Source organism: Phyllobates terribilis, unplaced genomic scaffold (assembly GCF_046119375.1).
Source record: "Phyllobates terribilis strain yellow unplaced genomic scaffold, ASM4611937v1 Scaffold_4__5_contigs__length_816908805, whole genome shotgun sequence".
In the NCBI taxonomy this organism is placed as follows: Eukaryota; Metazoa; Chordata; class Amphibia; order Anura; family Dendrobatidae; genus Phyllobates; species Phyllobates terribilis.
Genome location: NW_027362764.1, coordinates 782,574,266 through 782,592,479, shown reverse-complemented (window position 1 = coordinate 782,592,479; position 18,214 = coordinate 782,574,266).

Genomic DNA, 18,214 nt, shown 5'->3' with positions numbered 1-18,214 from the left:
GGATTATACCTACTCTTGCCCCACTGTGGCAAAAATGTGATATTTATCCAGTATTATTTGAATTATTGATATCCTTCTACATATACCTCTCCTACTCTGTCATCAATTAACACATGTTACCCTTGGGTCGCTCTTTCTTCTCCCCCTCTTCATACTATCCTGCTACACTTGTTAGCTGTGGATATTTGTTACGTGCTTTTTTGTATCCGTATCGCCTCCCCATCTGCATCTATTTATTATACATGTAATATTATGTATTTATACTTTTACTAATAAAGTTTTTCTTATATGCCGTACACTCAGTTTTTTCTTGTGTTTTTACACCCATTTTGAGTAGGCAGGTTTTTCCTGCGACTATGGGGTGTGAGTTGCGGCTCTTCCGCACTCCATACTCGTGATCTCTATTACGCTGGCCGAAGTGTTTATTATATTTGTTGTATGTGGAAAGTGAGCGTCTTGGTTGAAGTTCTGATATATGTGACCAGTTTTCCAGAAAAGGGGAGTTTGTGGGTATTTGAACATCTGAGCTAGATTTTGAGGGAGAAAAAAAGTTTAGGTTGTGAGAGTTGAGGATGTTTTGAATCTTCTTCCATGTCTTTTCTTCTAGAATGTTGAGTTTGAATTTATCTCTAAGAGATTGAAAAGGAATGAGTTGTTTCTTGTCATCCATTATATCTGAGATAAATCTTATAAAACTTTAAAGACACACAAAAGCAAGCTTTTTTTTTTTTTCTCAACATGAACTTGAGCAGTGCTGTACCCTTCCGGGTAACTATATACAGTCTTTTAACTGAACAGTTCAATAGTGGTGCTCCCTCCTGGGAAACACCTGGTTCCCGAAGGCTGACCCAGCCGGGTCATCAGCCTCAACCTGCAGGGGCATATCCTCCTCTACCCGGTGCACACGGAGAGCGTACCAGCCCCGTTCCCCTCTGTGCCTGGTGTAGGTGACCTTGTCACCAGGGTCGGTGTTGAAAGCGCCCGGGGAAGGAGGTTCCGGGCCCAGGAGCAGGGCGGAAGCGTGCGCGCCCGGGTACGGCGGTTCCGCCAGGAGGCCCAGGAGCAGGTCAGAGCCCGGGACAGGGAGACTCCTCTTACCTGCTCCTGTGCTGCACACTGCCTCCTGGTTCTGGTCAGGCTCCGCCAGGGCTGAGGCGCTGCCGGTGGAGTTACAGGCTCACCTCCCTCCATCTTGCCTGCCGGGTGCGGACTGTCTGGTCTGCTGGAGACCACACCCTGTCTCCAAGGTTTCTTCTCTCTTCTCCCCTTTCGGGGGTGGTTCCATGGCAGCTTGCTGTCGGATAACACCTTAGGGCAGCCCCCCCCAGCTTGATGGACACATCTAGATACATGGTCACTGATGCTCGGGGCGGGCCCTGCTTTTGGCGCCATTCTGGAACCCATCCCACGATGGGAGGCGGTTTCTTGTTGTCTTTTGTCTCGCACATAATGGCGCCCGTTCTTCTGGGGCAGGCGTGTAGTGAGCTGGCCGGCTCTGGCTTTTCTGTGATAATTGATATAGAGCCTGTTACAGAAGTGATTACACAGGATGATGTTGCCACCTTGTGGCCAGAGGTTGCACCTGCGCAGGGTGTGATGACAGAGAAAAAGACTGAGCCTCCTGTGTCCCGCCCTAGAGAGTCACGTGACCAAAGTGGGAAGCAGGAAAAAGCGCGCGTAGAGTCTGCTGTGGTCTGTGAAAAGAGCCAGGACGGTGTGCAGGCCCTCGTGTGTGGCGCAGGAGAGACTCTCAACGTGATTTCTTCTATCTGACACCATATCCTCGGAGCCTTCACCAGCTCCTGCACTGCTAAAGGATTCAGCTGTTACACTCCCTGCTACTGGAGTGTGGACTACATAAGGGATCCACCAAAGCTTCTATCCGGATCAGATAGACTGTAAGCGGGACCTCTGGCGAGAGGCCGAAGTATACCTTCCTTTCTTTCCGTGAATCCTGCTGTTCCTGTTTTTTTCCGGCTGGGACGCCCTCCTGCAAAGACAGACAGGCCTGCGACGGGGGACACATCCTTCTGGAGTAAAGGACTGGTAACGTGTGAGTAGGGACAGTGAGGGTCAGCTTATAACTACACGTTATTACTGTGCATATTTACTGTTGTCATTTATTCTTTTTTTTTCTTTGCTGTGTTAAAAATGTATACGAGTAAAGATACGGTTATCAAGATAGAGTCTGTGTGTGGGGATCTTGCTGGGCCAGATCATAGATACCAATGCGTGGCCTTGCCCGCAGTCACTTCAGGCGCCACATTCAGTATACAACACAGTCTCTAGGCGCACAATACCAGGTGATAACGGGTGGGTTCTTATCCTGTTCGTGACGCCAAAAATATGACGCGCCCCCTGGGCCGTGGGGTACTCGGTGCTGGGCCGGTCGTTGCTAGGGGAGATGTCACAGTGGCGGTGACCCAGTCCGTGACCAGGGGCGGTCAATCAAAGGGGAATATTTACAGGGGAATTAAAGTTCTTATATACAGTTCGTGACGCTATAGGGAGCCGCCGCTGCGGAGCACGTCCTCTGGAGCGGTTGTTAATGCAGCAGAGTTGGTTTAGCTCTCCACAGGTAGAACTTAGCTCCAGGGCAGTGTAGATGTTATGGATGTTGTTGTAGCAGTTGTGGTGGCGTGTAGTGCAGGGGTGATGGTGCAGCAATAATTTCGCAGAGACAGTGGGGTGCAGTCTTCAGGGTTTCCTACAGTTGTTAAGTTCCTCAGGTTGCACTTTCCGGATTACGACCTCCCACGTCGCGCTGCGGTCACCAGGCAGGGATTCAGCAAACTCCCAGGTGTTTCAAGAGTGCATGACAGGACCCCGTTCTATATGCCCTACTCAGCCGTCTTCCTGCGCTAACCCTCACCCTTCTTGCCCTGCGCCTCGCCAAACAATGTCCCAAGCCGGTATCCTCGGATCTTTCTGGGCAACCAGGAGTTCCCTGGATCCTATGTGGTTACCTTTTTGGCGACTTGAGTGCGGATGTGGCAACTGCACCCTGAAAGTACAGAAGCCTCCGGTTTCCAGTTGAACCTTGTAATTCTCACTGATTAGGGGCCGGTCCCCTCTGCGGCTTAATACCTCCACCGGCTGGCAGATTCGGGCATACGGGTGGCCTCCAGCACTGCCCGTACCCCTGGGATCCCTTCTTCGTTCCTGGAGCCTTCCTCCTGCTCCTTTCCTCCTCAGTCTATCCTGGGCCTCTCCTGCTCCCTCTACTTCTCCTCTCAGACTGACCTGTCCTTTCAAGATGGCTTCACTCTATATACTGTCCCTTACAAGTTCTCCCCTGAACTTCTTCCTCCACCCACACCCACTACATGGTTCCCCCTACTTTTGGTTCCCCCCTCTCCAGCCAGGGACAGGGCTCAGCAGGGAAGCGTCGCATCTTGCCCCTCCTGCTGGTCTGGAGTAGTGTAGTGTTGGATGCAGGTGTTAGGGTCCCGGGCAGCACTCCATCCTTACCTGAGAGTGAGATACCACACCTCTGAGTGAGATGCAGTACCTCTGTGGCGATTGAACCCACAGAGGCGCCACGCATGGAATCCGCATCACTGCATCTGTACATGCGGAATCCATGCGTTTCAATGTGCGGATGGTACCCGAGTCTGGAGAAGAGGAAATTCTCCTCCGGACCCGGGTACCATAGAACCTGTAAAAAAAAAAGAATAAAATAAAACATAAATATTATACTTACCTTCTAATGGCCCCCGGTGTCTTTATCCGATGCGTCCTGGCTTGCCGGCAGCTCGCGGTAGACTAAAGGACCTGTGGTGACGTCATGTAGTCATGTGACGGGTCATAGTTACATAGTTTATAAGGCCGAAAAAAGACAAGCGTCCATCCAGTTCAGCCTATTTCTTGTGCACTGCAGCTATTCCGCAGCGTTGATCCAGGGGAAGGCAAAAAAAAAACCATGCGGTATAGGCCAATTTACATCATTGAGGAAAAATTCACTTCCCGACACCAAGTCGGGACCGCTGACGTCGGCAGGCCATCAGAAGGTAAGTATATATTTATTTTTTATTTTTTACATTTCTTTTACAGTCACACTGTATAAATCCATGCCGGTTGCATAGATTTATATAGTGTGACCAAGTTGTCAAGCACTTTCCAAGTGATGCTAAAATCTCTTGGAAAGCGCTTGACAACCCGCATGCAGAAATGCATGTGAAGAACGCTTCACATCCGCTTGTCCCTGGCAGGAAAAACGCATGTCCAATCCGCATGTACAATCCGCATGTCCAATCCGCATGTACAATCCGCATGCGTTTTTTCTGCCAGGGAGATGCAGAAACGCTCAAAAAAAATCCGGAGCATTTCTGCATCGTGGGCACATAGCCTTACATTAATTGTATGGCTTAATATTGAGCACACGTAGCCATCTATACACAGCGGGAGGCCGCATGGCGCCATCTATACACAGCAGGAGGCCGCACGTAGCTGACGCGCCCCCTGGGCCGTGGGGTACTCGGTGCCGGGCCGGTCGTTGCTAGGGGAGATGTCACAGTGGCGGTGACCCGGTCCGTGATCCAGGGCGGTCAGTAAAAAGAAGGGGATATTTACAGGGGAATTAAAGTTCTTGTATAGAGTTTGTGATGCCACCTGTGGTATGCGGCTACATGGAGCCGCCGCTGCGGAGCACGTCCTCTGGAGCAGGTGTGAATGCAGCAGAGTTGGTTTAGCTCTCCACAGGTAGAGCTTAGCTCCAGGGCAGTGTAGATGTTGTTGATATTGAGGTAGTGCTCGTGGTGCAGTGTAGTGCAGAGGGTGATGGCGCAGCAGTAATAATTGACAGAGACAGTGGGGATGCAGTCTTCCGAATTTACTCACAGTTCTCCTGGTTACAACTGCAGATCATAACTTCCCACGTCGTGCTGCGTTCACCGGGCAGGGGCTCAGCCAACCCTCAGGTACCTCCGGAGTACATAACGGGACCCCCTTCTGTGTGTTCCTTCTGGCCATCTCCCTGCACCTCACACCTAGTGTCCCAATCCAGTGACCGCGGACCTTGCCGGGCGACGTCTTCTCTGTCTCCTGGGTCCTCTATGGCCACCTTCTTGGTGAGATAGATGTGGCTTGTGGCTTGTGGCTGCAGTACCTGAAATACTGCAGCCTCCGGTTTCCTAGATGAGGCTTAAAGAACTCTGCTAGTTTAGGGACCGGTCCCCTCTGTGCGACCTGACCCCTCCATCTCCTGACAGATTCGGGCGTACGGGTGGCCTCCAGCACTACCCGTACCCCTGGGGTCCCTTCCACATTCCTGGAGCCTTTCTCCTGCTCCTCTCTCTCCCTTCAGTCTTGGGCCTCTCTCGCTAGGCCCTCCTCCTGAGCAGAGCTCCTACAGAGCTCCTGCTCCTCTCACTGTCCTCCTCTGACTGAACTGAACTCCCAAGATGGCTTCCTTCTTTATACTATTCCTAACAAGTGCTCCCCTGATTTACTTCCTCCACCCGCACCCACTACATGGTTCCCCCTCTCTTGGTTCCCCCCACTCCAGCCAGGGACAGGGCTCAGCAGGGAAGTGACGCATCTTGCCCCTCCTGCTGGTCTGGAGTAGTGTAGTGTTGGATGCAGGTGTTAGGGTCCCGGGCAGTACTCTTTCCTTACCTGAGAGTGAGATACCACACCTCTGGGTGAGATGCAGTACCCCTGTGGTGACTGAACCCGCAGGGGCACCACATAACCATCTATACACAGCGGAAGGCCGCACGGTGCCATCTATACACAGCGGGAGGCCGCACAGCGCCATCTATACACAGCGGGAGGCCGCACGTAGCCATCTATACACAGCGGGAGGCCGCATGGCGCCATCTATACACAGCGGGAGGCCGCACGTAGTCATCTATACACAGCAGGAGGCCGCACATAGCCATCTATACACAGCAGGAGGCCGCACGTAGCCATCTATACACAGCAGGAGGCCGCACGCAGCCATCTATACACAGCAGGAGGCCGCACGTAGCCATCTATACACAGCAGGAGGCCGCACGCAGCCATCTATACACAGCAGGAGGCCGCACGTAGCCATCTATACACAGCAGGAGGCCGCATGCAGTCACGCACACCACAGCCTCCCTGCTGTGTATAGATCCGCACTCGTTTTCGCTGTTTTGCACTCCCCACTCCTTAGCACCACATACTTGCGCACATCCAGTAGCTGCTGAGTATTGATCGGTGACGTAGTTCACTGATCCGCATTCTTGCTTGCTTTTTGCACCACCTATGGTTGTAGCTTTTTTTTATCTTTTTTTTTTTCAGAAAAAAAAGTTTACACCAAGCACACTGACACCCACACACCCACAAACACTCTAAATAAAGTACTGACACACACACACCACATTAATAAAAAAAAATGTCCCACTCATCTCAAACTCGCTATTCAGCAGAGGAGGCATACGCTTTCCTTGCCTCCGACACTAACAGCGAGGGAGAAGATACCACCTTTCTTTATTTTTCCAGCTCCTTGTTGTCGTCCTCCTCTTCCTTCTCTTCTTCCTCCTCAGGTGCTGCTGAATGCTACGCAGTCGTCCCAGGAGAGAAGATGAACCAGCACCTCCCACTACTGACCCCGTATGGACCTTGTCCCCTGAAAATTATGAGCCACTGATTCCTGATTTTGTGGCAGAATCAGGAATCAAGTTTGACACCACCGGCCTCACAGAACTAGTCTTTTTCTCTGAGGATTTTGTAAACCTCATGGTGGGCCAAACTAATTTGTACACTCATCAATTTTTGGAACAAAACCCCTCTTCATCATTTTCTAACTGTTCTCCTGTAGACGCAGTAGAAATAATGAAATTTTGGGGCCTAGTCCTTCATATGGGGATGCTGAAGAAGCCAGAATTCAGCAATACTGGAGTGTTGACGTTTTGTATAACACTCCAGTGTTCCGAATGGTCATGATCCGGACACGTTTTGAGGCCATCCACAAGTTCTTGCATTATAACGATAATGCAAGGTGTCCTGCACGCAATGAACCAAACTTTGATCGTCTTTTCAAAGTTCGGCCGGTCATTGAGCACTTCAACAACAAGTTTTATGAAGTGTACGTGCCCCAAAGGGACATCTGCGTGGATGAGTCCTTAATCCATTTTAAGGGGCTTTGGATTCCGGCAGTACCTGCCCAGTAAGAGGTCCAGGTACGGGATCAAGCTGTATAAACTGTGTTAGAGTACCTCAGGGTACACTCACAAGTTTAGAGTTTATGAAGGGAAGGGCTCCCGGGTTGAACCCCCTGAATGTCCCCCTGTTCTGGGAGTGAGTGGGAAAATTGTGTGGGATTTGGTGCACCCACTGCTGGATAAAGGTCATCACCTCTACGTGGATAACTTTTATACCAGCGTCCCTCTCTTCAAGCCCCTCTCTGTGCGAGGTACCGCAGCCTGCGGTACTGTCCGCAAAAATCAGAGAGGCCTCCCAAAGACGCTAATTGGGCAGATGCTCACAAGGGATGAGAGCAGAGCCCAATGTAGCGACCACCTGTTGGTGGTCAAGGACAAGAGGGATGTCCTTCTCTTGACCACCATACATGGTGATGGCAGCACCCTCAGCACTGTACGAGGTTCCACTACACAGGTCGTCAAACCAGACTGTGTAGTGGGGTACAACAAGTACATGGGGGGAGTTGATCTCTCTGATCAAGTCCTCCAGTCGTACAGTGCTTTGTGAAAGGCCAAGGTGTGGTACAAGAAGCTGGCTGGGCACATCGTACAGATGGCAATGCACAACGCTTTACTTCTGTCACAATGTGCAGGCCAGACTTCTATGTCATGTCGTACCTTCACTTCCAGGAGGTAGTGATCAAGGCCCTGATATTTGGCAGTGGTGACGAGTGGGCCCCAGTACTTCCATAACTGAAGGACCTCGAATTGTACCAGGCCAGCATTTCCTGGGGGAGGTCCCTCACTGCGGAAAAAAAAGTAAGTCACAAAAGAAGTGCCGAGAGTGTTATAAAAGGGGAATACCAAGGACACCATTTATCAATGTGACACCTGCCAAGACAAACCTGGCCTGTGCATGAAATAATGCTTCAGAAGGTACCATACTTCCATAGACGACTAAATTAATTTCTGACGTGTGACAACCTGACGAACACTACACAACTGACTTATGACACTACATTATAGAATTCACAAATCAGGTATCAGTTCTAAAAAGGGGGCATTTATTGGGCATTTTCACTGTTTAGGCCCATCAGGGGCTCTGAGAACGTGACATGACGCCTGCAGATCAAAGTCTGCATTCCAAAGTGTCACTCCTTCCCTTCCGGGCCCTGATATGCACCCAAACAGTAGTTTTCTCCAACACATGGGGTATCAGAGTACGCAGGAGGAACTGGACAACAGATTTTGAGGTCCACTTTCTCCTGTTACCCTTGTGAAAATATTTTTTTTTTTACATTTTGTGGAAAAAATGTGTTATTTTTTATTTTCACAAGTCAATGTTATAATTTTCTGTGAAGCACCTGGGGGTTCAATGTGCTCAACACACATCTACATAAATTTATTGGGGGTCTATTTTCCAAAAAGGGGGCACTTGTTGGGCATTTCCACTGTTTAGGCACATCAGGGGCTCTGAAAATGTGACATGACGCCCGCAACCCATTCCATCAAAGTCTGCCTTTCAAAGCGTCACTCCTTCACTTCTGAGCCCTGCCGTGCGTCCAAACAATGGCTTTCCCCCACATATTGGGTATCAGCGTACTCAGGGGAAATTTCACAACAACCTTTTGGGTTCAATTTCTCCTGTTACCCTTGTGAAAATAAAAAAATGCAGCTAAAAGCTTGTTTTTGTAGAAAAAAACAAGCTAACTAAAATGCAAATGTATTTCCTCTTAACACAGACCTGAGATCGATTGACACCTTCTCCCAGGCCAGAGTTTGGAGGAAAGAGGAAATTGTTCGTTAAGTTCAAAGGCACTCACAAACAATTCCCAGCTATCAGTCATAGCCACGTCGACTCAGGTATGAAATATGAAATATTGTGAGTGTGTCACCCTGGCCTGGATGCCACAAAATGTATTAAAGCTGTGTCTGAGAGCAAGGGGGAGGTTCTCTAGTCAGGGGAACATTAGCATGCAGTACCTCCTGTCTCAGGCCAGTAGGGGGAGCAGGCTGCCCCTATAAAAGCTGGTGCTGGGGGCAGGGTTAGGGAGAACTTGAAGGCCTGTCTCAGGACTGAAATTGTCCCAGAGCAGAGCAGGGACAGACAGTTTTGTATTGCACCTAAGAGGAAGTGTGGCAGGAGGAGAGCCACAAGCCAGAGACAAGAGGCGAAGAAAGCCTATCTTGACAGATAAAAGACTTACTTTACCAGACTTTGGTGTCTGAGGCTGGGAGGATTCCACATCCCCCAGCAGATAACCAGTCCGCAAGGGACTGTATATTCCTTGGCCTAAGAAGCCTGGAGGCCCTGCCACAACAGAAGGGACCAGCAGAGCCGTACAAGGCTGGGAGCAGAAAGGAACCCACGTCGCAGGCCATACAGGCGAGAATACACGGAAAGCTCGGAACCGTGGGCTGTTACCCTATAAGAAGGAGATAGCCAGAAGGAGCGCAGAAAGCACGGTAGGCCTACACCCTCACCCTGACCAGGGCCAATCTCCCAATTGCTCTCAGACATCCAGGTCCCCTCCTAGCCGGGACTGTTTGTGGGTCAATTTACCTGTTCTAGTAAAGACCCTGGACTGCAACCTGTTGTCTGTGTGCTCCTTGCTCCTCCAGCACTATCAGCACTGGGACTCTCACTACCATCACTCCCAACATCTACTACACTGCCCTGGGGCCGCACTCTTCCCGTGGGGAGTCACACCATCCCAGCTGCACACCTCATCAGCCCCAGCGGTCTGCCTTGCAGCGGCGGTACCTAATGACCGCAAATCCACGGGTGGCGTAGTCGGACATAATCAATAGCACATAACGGACTACCACTGGTCTGACCACCCTGAGCCATGGAACCGGGTTGCCACTACTACTCCCATCGTTTCCCTACTGCCCGGATCCGAGTGCCCCACGGCCCAGGGGGCGAGTCATGAGTTCCATACGTCTGACAATAACGGGACCCATATTTTTAGAGGTAAAATCAGCAAGGGACTAATAGAGATATTTTTTCTGCCGCTGAAGAACGCTACATAGAGCTGTAGCGCAAAAACACCAGAATAGCAGACTGCAGCTATGTGATGTGTGGTATCTAACTGAAGATAAAATTATAAGGGAAAAAATGGCATCGTTTGCACGCTTCTGCAATCAACGAGCGATGAGCTATCGCCGAAGTTACCAAATGTACAGGCTGGAGACCAGCCCACATGATGTCACCACAAGGGTCATGTGGGTAAATCTCCCCTTAGGTATGAGAACTCATGGACATTAGAGGACCACTCATTGCCACGGGGGTATAAGGATTATAAGAAACCGTTTGATTTTGATAACGCTAAAATTACTGGGGAGCCCCTCCTCCACCTATGCTGATTCGTCCCTGCGAACTGTATAGTGTAAGTTGTCTTCTTTGATCCTTATTATTTTATGTATCTGCATATGTATTTTAATGTCTCCTTTGTAACATCCTTGTATATATTTTTCCTAAACACGGCCTCCCTTTTGGATTAAATATAAAATTTAATAGTTCTTTCTTTTGTCCTGTAATCGTTCCCTCCCCGAAGCCACATATGCTACCAAAAAGCAGGCATCCGGCCAGGCCTGCATTATATTTCAAATCTGGACGGTGGTGGCAGAGAATAATATTAAGAATCAGGGTATCGTGCAGCCGGCAGCAACTGTACAGGGCGTACACCCATAATTTTGAAAATTGCTAAATTTTTGCCAAATTTCCAATTTTTTCACAAATAAACGCAAGTGATATCAAATAAATTTTACCACTATCATGAAGTACAATATGTCACGAAAAAATAAGTCTCAAAATCAGTGGGATCCGTTGAAGCGTTCCAGAGTTATTACCTCATAGAGTAACAGTGGTCAGAATTGTAAAAAATTGGCCTGGTCATTACATGCAGACCACCCTCGGGGGTAAAGGAGTTAAGAAAAAAAAAAGTAAAAACGCTCGGGGGTACGAACATGAATCCGAATGTACAATGTTCGTGCCGAATTTGAAATTGCTGAACCTTTTCCGAACAAGTTCGCTCATCTCTAGTGACGGGCGGTCACCAGATACTGATGGGATTTACATTTCTCTTTTGTTCATTCAGTTTGCATTTTGTAAATTGATGAAAATACAATATTAACATGTTTGAAAGCTTCTTACTTTACAGCATCTTTTGAACACCGGCCTAATCAGTTTGCACAATACTGTATAAATACTGTGACAAAGTCACTGGCAGAAGACTGGAGGGGAAATATGTTTCACTGAGGCTGGTAGCTTCAGTGATGTGAAACATGGAAGTCTTCTCCTGCAGAGTAGGTGCAGAGAGGGTTAATAGACCATTTAAAAGGGTATGTTTTATAGGTGAATGACCATAGTCCGGGCGGGAGGTCATTCACCATATCGCCACCCTAGGGTGTGGACTTGGCTTTAAATAGCCAGCCTTGTGACTCAGGCGTTCAGTGTATGGGAAAGCTAGCTCCTGAGACAGAGGAGCTTGTGTTTGTGTGCTAAACTGGACCGCGTGCTATTTCTAACCCTGAGTGGCCGGACCTCGGTCAAAGTAAGGACTGTTCTGTACCTTTTTCCTTTTAGTTTCCTCTTATGCCAAAAAGGCCATATTTATGTTATGCACTTGGCGGTGGTTTACATTGCTTCTTATAATAAACCACCAAGTCATCTAAAGAGACAGTGTCCTGTATCTACCTCCGAGTGCAGCAGAGCAAGCAACTCCACCACAATATACTGCACAGTACCACTCCTCCTGTCCTGTATATATACACTGCACAGTACCACTCCTCCTGTCCTGTATATATACACTGCACAGTACCGCTCCTCCTGTCCTGTATATATACACTGCACAGTACCAGTCCTCCTGACCTGTATATATACACTGCACAGTACCATTCCTCCTGTATATATACACTGCACAGTACCACTCTTCCTGTCCTGTATATATACACTGTACAGTATCACTCCTCCTGCATATATACACTGCACAGTACCACTCCTCCTGTATATATACACAGCACAGTACCACTCCTCCTGTATATATACACTGCACAGTACCACTCCTCCTGTACATATACACTGCACAGTACCACTCCTCCTGTATGTATACACTGCACAGTACCACTCCTCCTGTATATATACACTGCACAGTACCACTCCTCCTGTTCTGTATATATACACTGCACTGTACCAATCCTCCTGTCCTGTATATATACACTGCACAGTACCACTCCTCCTGTCCTGTATATATACACTGCACAGTACCACTCCTCCTGTCCTGTATATATACACTGCACAGTACCACTCCTCCTGTCCTGTATATATACACTGCACAGTACCACTCCTCCTGTCCTGTATATATACACTGCACAGTATCACTCCTCCTGTCCTGTATATATACACTGCACAGTACCACTCCTCCTGTCCTGTATATATACACTGTACAGTATCACTCCTCCTGCATATATACACTGCACAGTACCACTCCTCCTGTATATATACACAGCACAGTACCACTCCTCCTGTATATATACACTGCACAGTACCACTCCTCCTGTACATATACACTGCACAGTACCACTCCTCCTGTATATATACACTGCACAGTACCACCCCTCCTGTATATATACACTGCACAGTACCACTCCTCCTGTCCTGTATATATACACTGCACAGTACCGCTCCTCCTGTCCTGTATATATACACTGCACAGTACCACTCCTCCTGTCCTGTATATATACACTGCACAGTACCACTCCTCCTGTCCTGTATATATACACTGCACAGTATCACTCCTCCTGTCCTGTATATATACACTGCACAGTACCACTCCTCCTGTCCTGTATATATACACTGTACAGTATCACTCCTCCTGCATATATACACTGCACAGTACCACTCCTCCTGTATATATACACAGCACAGTACCACTCCTCCTGTATATATACACTGCACAGTACCACTCCTCCTGTACATATACACTGCACAGTACCACTCCTCCTGTATGTATACACTGCACAGTACCACTCCTCCTGTATATATACACTGCACTGTACCACTCCTCCTGTCCTGTATATATACACTGCACAGTACCACTCCTCCTGTCCTGTATATATACACTGCACAGTATCACTCCTCCTGTCCTGTATATATACACTGCACAGTACCACTCCTTCTGTCCTGTATATATACACTGCACAGTACCACTCCTCCTGTCCTGTATATATACACTGCACAGTATCACCTCTCTCCTGTATATATACACTGCACAGTACCACATCTTCGGTATATATACACTGCACAGTACCACTTCTTCTGTATATATACACTGCACAGTACCACTTATCCTGTATATACACTGCACAGTATCACTTCTCCTGTATATATACACTGCACAGTACCACTCCTCCTGTATATATACACTGCACAGTAACACTTCTCCTGTCCTGTATATATACACTGCACAGTACCACTCCCCCTGTCCTGTATATATACACTGCACAGTACCACTCCTCCTGTCCTGTATATATACACTGCACAGTACCACTTCTTCTGTATATATACACTGCACAGTACCACTCCTCCTGTCCTGTATATATACACTGCACAGTACCACTCCTCCTGTCCTGTATATATACACTGCACAGCACCACTCCTCCTGTCCTGTATATATACACTGCACAGTACCGCTCCTCCTGTCCTGTATATATACACTGCACAGTACCACTTCTTCTGTATATATACACTGCACAGTACCACTCCCCCTGTCCTGTATATATACACTGCACAGTACCACTCCTCCTGTCCTGTATATATACACTGCACAGTACCACTTCTTCTGTATATATACACTGCACAGTACCACTCCTCCTGTCCTGTATATATACACTGCACACCACCACTCCTCCTGTCCTGTATATATACACTGCACAGTACCACTTCTTCTGTATATATACACTGCACAGTACCACTCCTCCTGTCCTGTATATATACACTGCACACCACCACTCCTCCTGTCCTGTATATATACACTGCACAGTACCACTCCTCCTGTATATATACACTGCACTGTACCACTCCTCCTGTCCTGTATATATACACTGCACAGTACCACTCCTCCTGTCCTGTATATATACACTGCACAGTACCACTCCTCCTGTCCTGTATATATACACTGCACAGTACCACTCCTCCTGTCCTGTATATATACACTGCACAGTACCACTCCTCCTGTCCTGTATATATACACTGCACAGTACCACTCCTCCTGTCCTGTATATATACACTGCACAGTACCACTCCTCCTGTCTGTATATATACACTGCACGGTACCACTCCTCCTGTCCTGTATATATACACTGCACAGTACTGCTCCTCCTGTCCTGTATATATACACTGCACAGTACCACTCCTCCTGTCCTGTATATTTACACTGCACAGCACCACTCCTCCTGTCCTGTATATATACACTGCACAGTACCACTCCTCCTGTCCTGTATATATACATATACAAGAAATAACTATTATAAAACCTATAAAACCCCCGGCCCAGCTTCATTCATACTACTATATACAATCCCACACAATGCTCACACCGTCTTATATACACATAAAACACCGTCCTATATACAAGATTATATACAATAAAACACTAAACCTAATATAACGTATATACAACCGGGAACTAACACTAACCTACTGGTCCCACTGCCTGACTTTAGTCACCCCCTTACCGCACCTCATTCACACCACAGAAAACCAAAAATAACAATATATACAATAGTGACATGAACAAAAACTTTTTTTTTTATATTTTTTTTGTAATTTTTTAATATATATATATAAAACACAGACCTACACTAACTATCCCGCCACCCCTGATCCAGCTCTGGCCACAAAGTTCAGGATTACTCCGAGCTAGGATCAGGCCCCAGAGTTTTTCCCCAGGTGGGGCCTGGACCAGGCCAGATCAGTCCTCTTATCACCGCTGACGAAGAACCCCCCCAAATCCCCCACCCAACCTAACTAAAACTCCCTATTATACATTATATACAATATATACAGAACACAACCTACACACTCACCATCCAAGGCTCAAGTTCGATGCCGGCAAACCTTCTATCCAGGAGACAGAAATACAAAACAAAAATCTAGGGTGGAAAGACATCAGCCCACCACCAGGATATAGGAGTACTACCGAACTAAGGCACCCTGAAGGAAAAGCCCCTCCAGAGACGGGCTGCCCTCCGGGCACCCAGTCTTTCATACTCCAGAGAACGTACCTTCACCAGGTCACCTAGGATGTTCCTACAGACTTCATCTACATGGAGGATTTTACTCTGCGTCGAGACTAAAACTCGTGCGTTCCACGTGAAATACCTCACCACTGCGCTGACTATGAATAAAGTGTCTCGGTCCCTTCTCCCAAGGTCTCCGAACGCTCCATAGGCCCACCCGGCGTAGGACAGAGTAGCCAGCCGCGGCCAACCAATGGAAGCCCCCACCCTGTTGTACACCTCTGTATTAAAGGGACAATGAAGCAGGAAGTGCTCCATGCTTTCCAGCACGTTAGCACAAGCCTCACGGGGGCAATTCCTGTCCTCGGAGCTCCTGTACTTCAAATTGTCCCTCACATACAGCTTACCATGGAAGCAGCGCCAAGTCAAGTCCCAGTATTTCTCGGGGATCCTGCTAGAATTTAACAAACTCAACCCAACCTCCAGATCCCGACTTGGGCAGTCTTTGAGGGCCAATGGACTCTGAAAATGAGAAAGCAAGACCCTCATATCGAGGAGTTTCCTCGGGAGGGACCTCACCTCCCACATTCCCAGACCCCACCGGCGGATCATTTTCAGAACCGGGGTAACGTAAGCCGGGAGATGCCCGTGTGGTGTGCGAAGATCCTTCAATCTTCCCCCTGTCTCCCATTCCTGGAAGAAAGGCTGAAACCATCCCTTGCAGGAGAATACCCACGGAGGAGCCCTCTCTTTCCAGAGATTTGCCACGTTCACTTTCAAGAAGGTGTTCACTAGGAACACCACGGGGTTCACCATATTCAAACCCCCTAGTCTCCTCGTGCGGTAAGTGACCTCCCGCTTGACTAGGTTCAGTCTGTTCCCCCATAACATCTGGAAGAACAGACTGTAGACCCGTGTCCAGAGAGGCTCTGGCAAGACACAGACGCTGCCCAGGTAGATTAGCAAGGGGAGCAGGAAAGCTTTGCACAGGCCAACCCTTTCCCTCAGGGTCAAAGACCAACCCCTCCATTGGTCCACTCTTTGGGCGACACCTTTGATTCTGCCTTCCCAGTTTTTTGTGGGGTAATCACCCTGGCCGAATTCGATGCCCAGGACTTTGGCATGTTCTTGGGGTTCGGGGAGGGTGTCCGGAAGATCAAACCCGGGATCTCCGCCTCCCAGCCAGAGACTCTCACACTTATCCTGGCTGACCTTGGACCCGGATGCCTCCGAGTAGCGCTCCACTTCTGACATCACCGCTGCTCCCTCCTCTTGCGAAGAAACAAAGACGGTGACATCGTCCGCGTAGGCCACCACCCTCAGGATAGCCTTCGGCGCCGCCCCGCCCATCCGCACCCCCGCCAACGGTCTACAATCGATCCTTCTGAGGAAGGGATCGATCGCAAACGCATAAAGCAAAGGGCTAAGAGGACAGCCCTGACGGACACCGGATCCTACCCCAAAAGGTTGTCCAATCCACCCATTCACCAGAGGGAAAGTCTCAGCCCCTGCATACAAGGTCTTAAGCCAGTCCACAAACCATCCAGGCAGACCATACCTCAAAAGAGTGGACCAGAGGTACTCGTGGTTAACCCGATCAAAGGCCTTTGCCTGATCCAGGGTCAGCAAGAACCCCTTCCAGAGGCCCGCCCTGCCTTGCTCCACGGCCTCTCGGACACCTAGAACAGCACTAAAAGTGCTACGGCCAGGAACGCAACAGTGCTGAACCTCCGAAAGGAGCCGGGGTGCAAACTTCACCAGCCTGTTGAAAAGTATCTTAGCCAATATCTTCCTGTCCACATTGAGAAGTGCTATGGGACGCCAGTTCTCAATGCGTGACGGATCCTTACCCTTTGACAAAATGATCAAAGCTGACCTCCTTAATGATCTAGGCAGAGTGCCCGAGGAGAGACACTCGTTAAACACCTGAGTCAAGAGGGGGACCAAAGAGTCCCTAAAGGTCCTAAAGAACTCGGATGTTAAGCCATCCGGACCTGGCGACTTTTTGGGCCTAAGCCCATCGATCGCCAGTCTCACTTCCTCTTCTTTGATCGCTTCTGCCAAATCGCCCAGCGAGAGGTCAGCCCCTGGCTCAGGAACAGATTCAGCCAGGAAAGCCGACATCCCGTCACGATCAAGCTCCCTCCTTCCCAAGAGGTGCGAGTAGTAGGAACTGACAACCTCCAAGATCCCTGATCTGGACCTTCTCAGGGACCCCGTACTGTCCACCAGCCCCGTCACTATCTTACTATTCACTGACATCTTACAGTTTCTGTAAGGGTCGGGCGAGCAGTACTTCCCGTAGTCCCTCTCGAAAACCAAAGATGCGTGCCTATCGTACTGACACCTCTTCAGCAAGGACTTCACTCTGGAGATCTCCTCGCGGCTACCTCCAGTCGAGACAAGATGCTCGAGTTTCCTCCTCAGGCTCTGATACAGGCGATCCCTGTTCAGGCTTCTGAGGTTCGAGAGCTGCCGGAAGAATCTCGCCACCCGATGTTTGAACATCTCCCACCACTCCGACTTAGTGTTACTTAGGCCCAGCAATGGTACCTGGCTCTGAAAGAATTCCTCAAAAGACCGTCTTACAGCTTCTTCCTCAAGGAGTGATGAATTCAGCTTCCAATAGCCTCTTCCCATCCGAGGAGTCTCTGTAACGTTGAGAGAAAACATAATCAAACAGTGATCGGAGAACTCCACCTCCACAACCGACAACGGCGAAGAGACGGCCTCCTCCTTCAAATAAAACCTATCTAGCCTAGACCTGCACTGACTACCTCTAAAAAAGGTGAATCCCGTGTCGCCCGGGTTGTGCCGGATGTGGACATTCACCAGGCGAGCCTCACTCACTATCCTGTTTAACG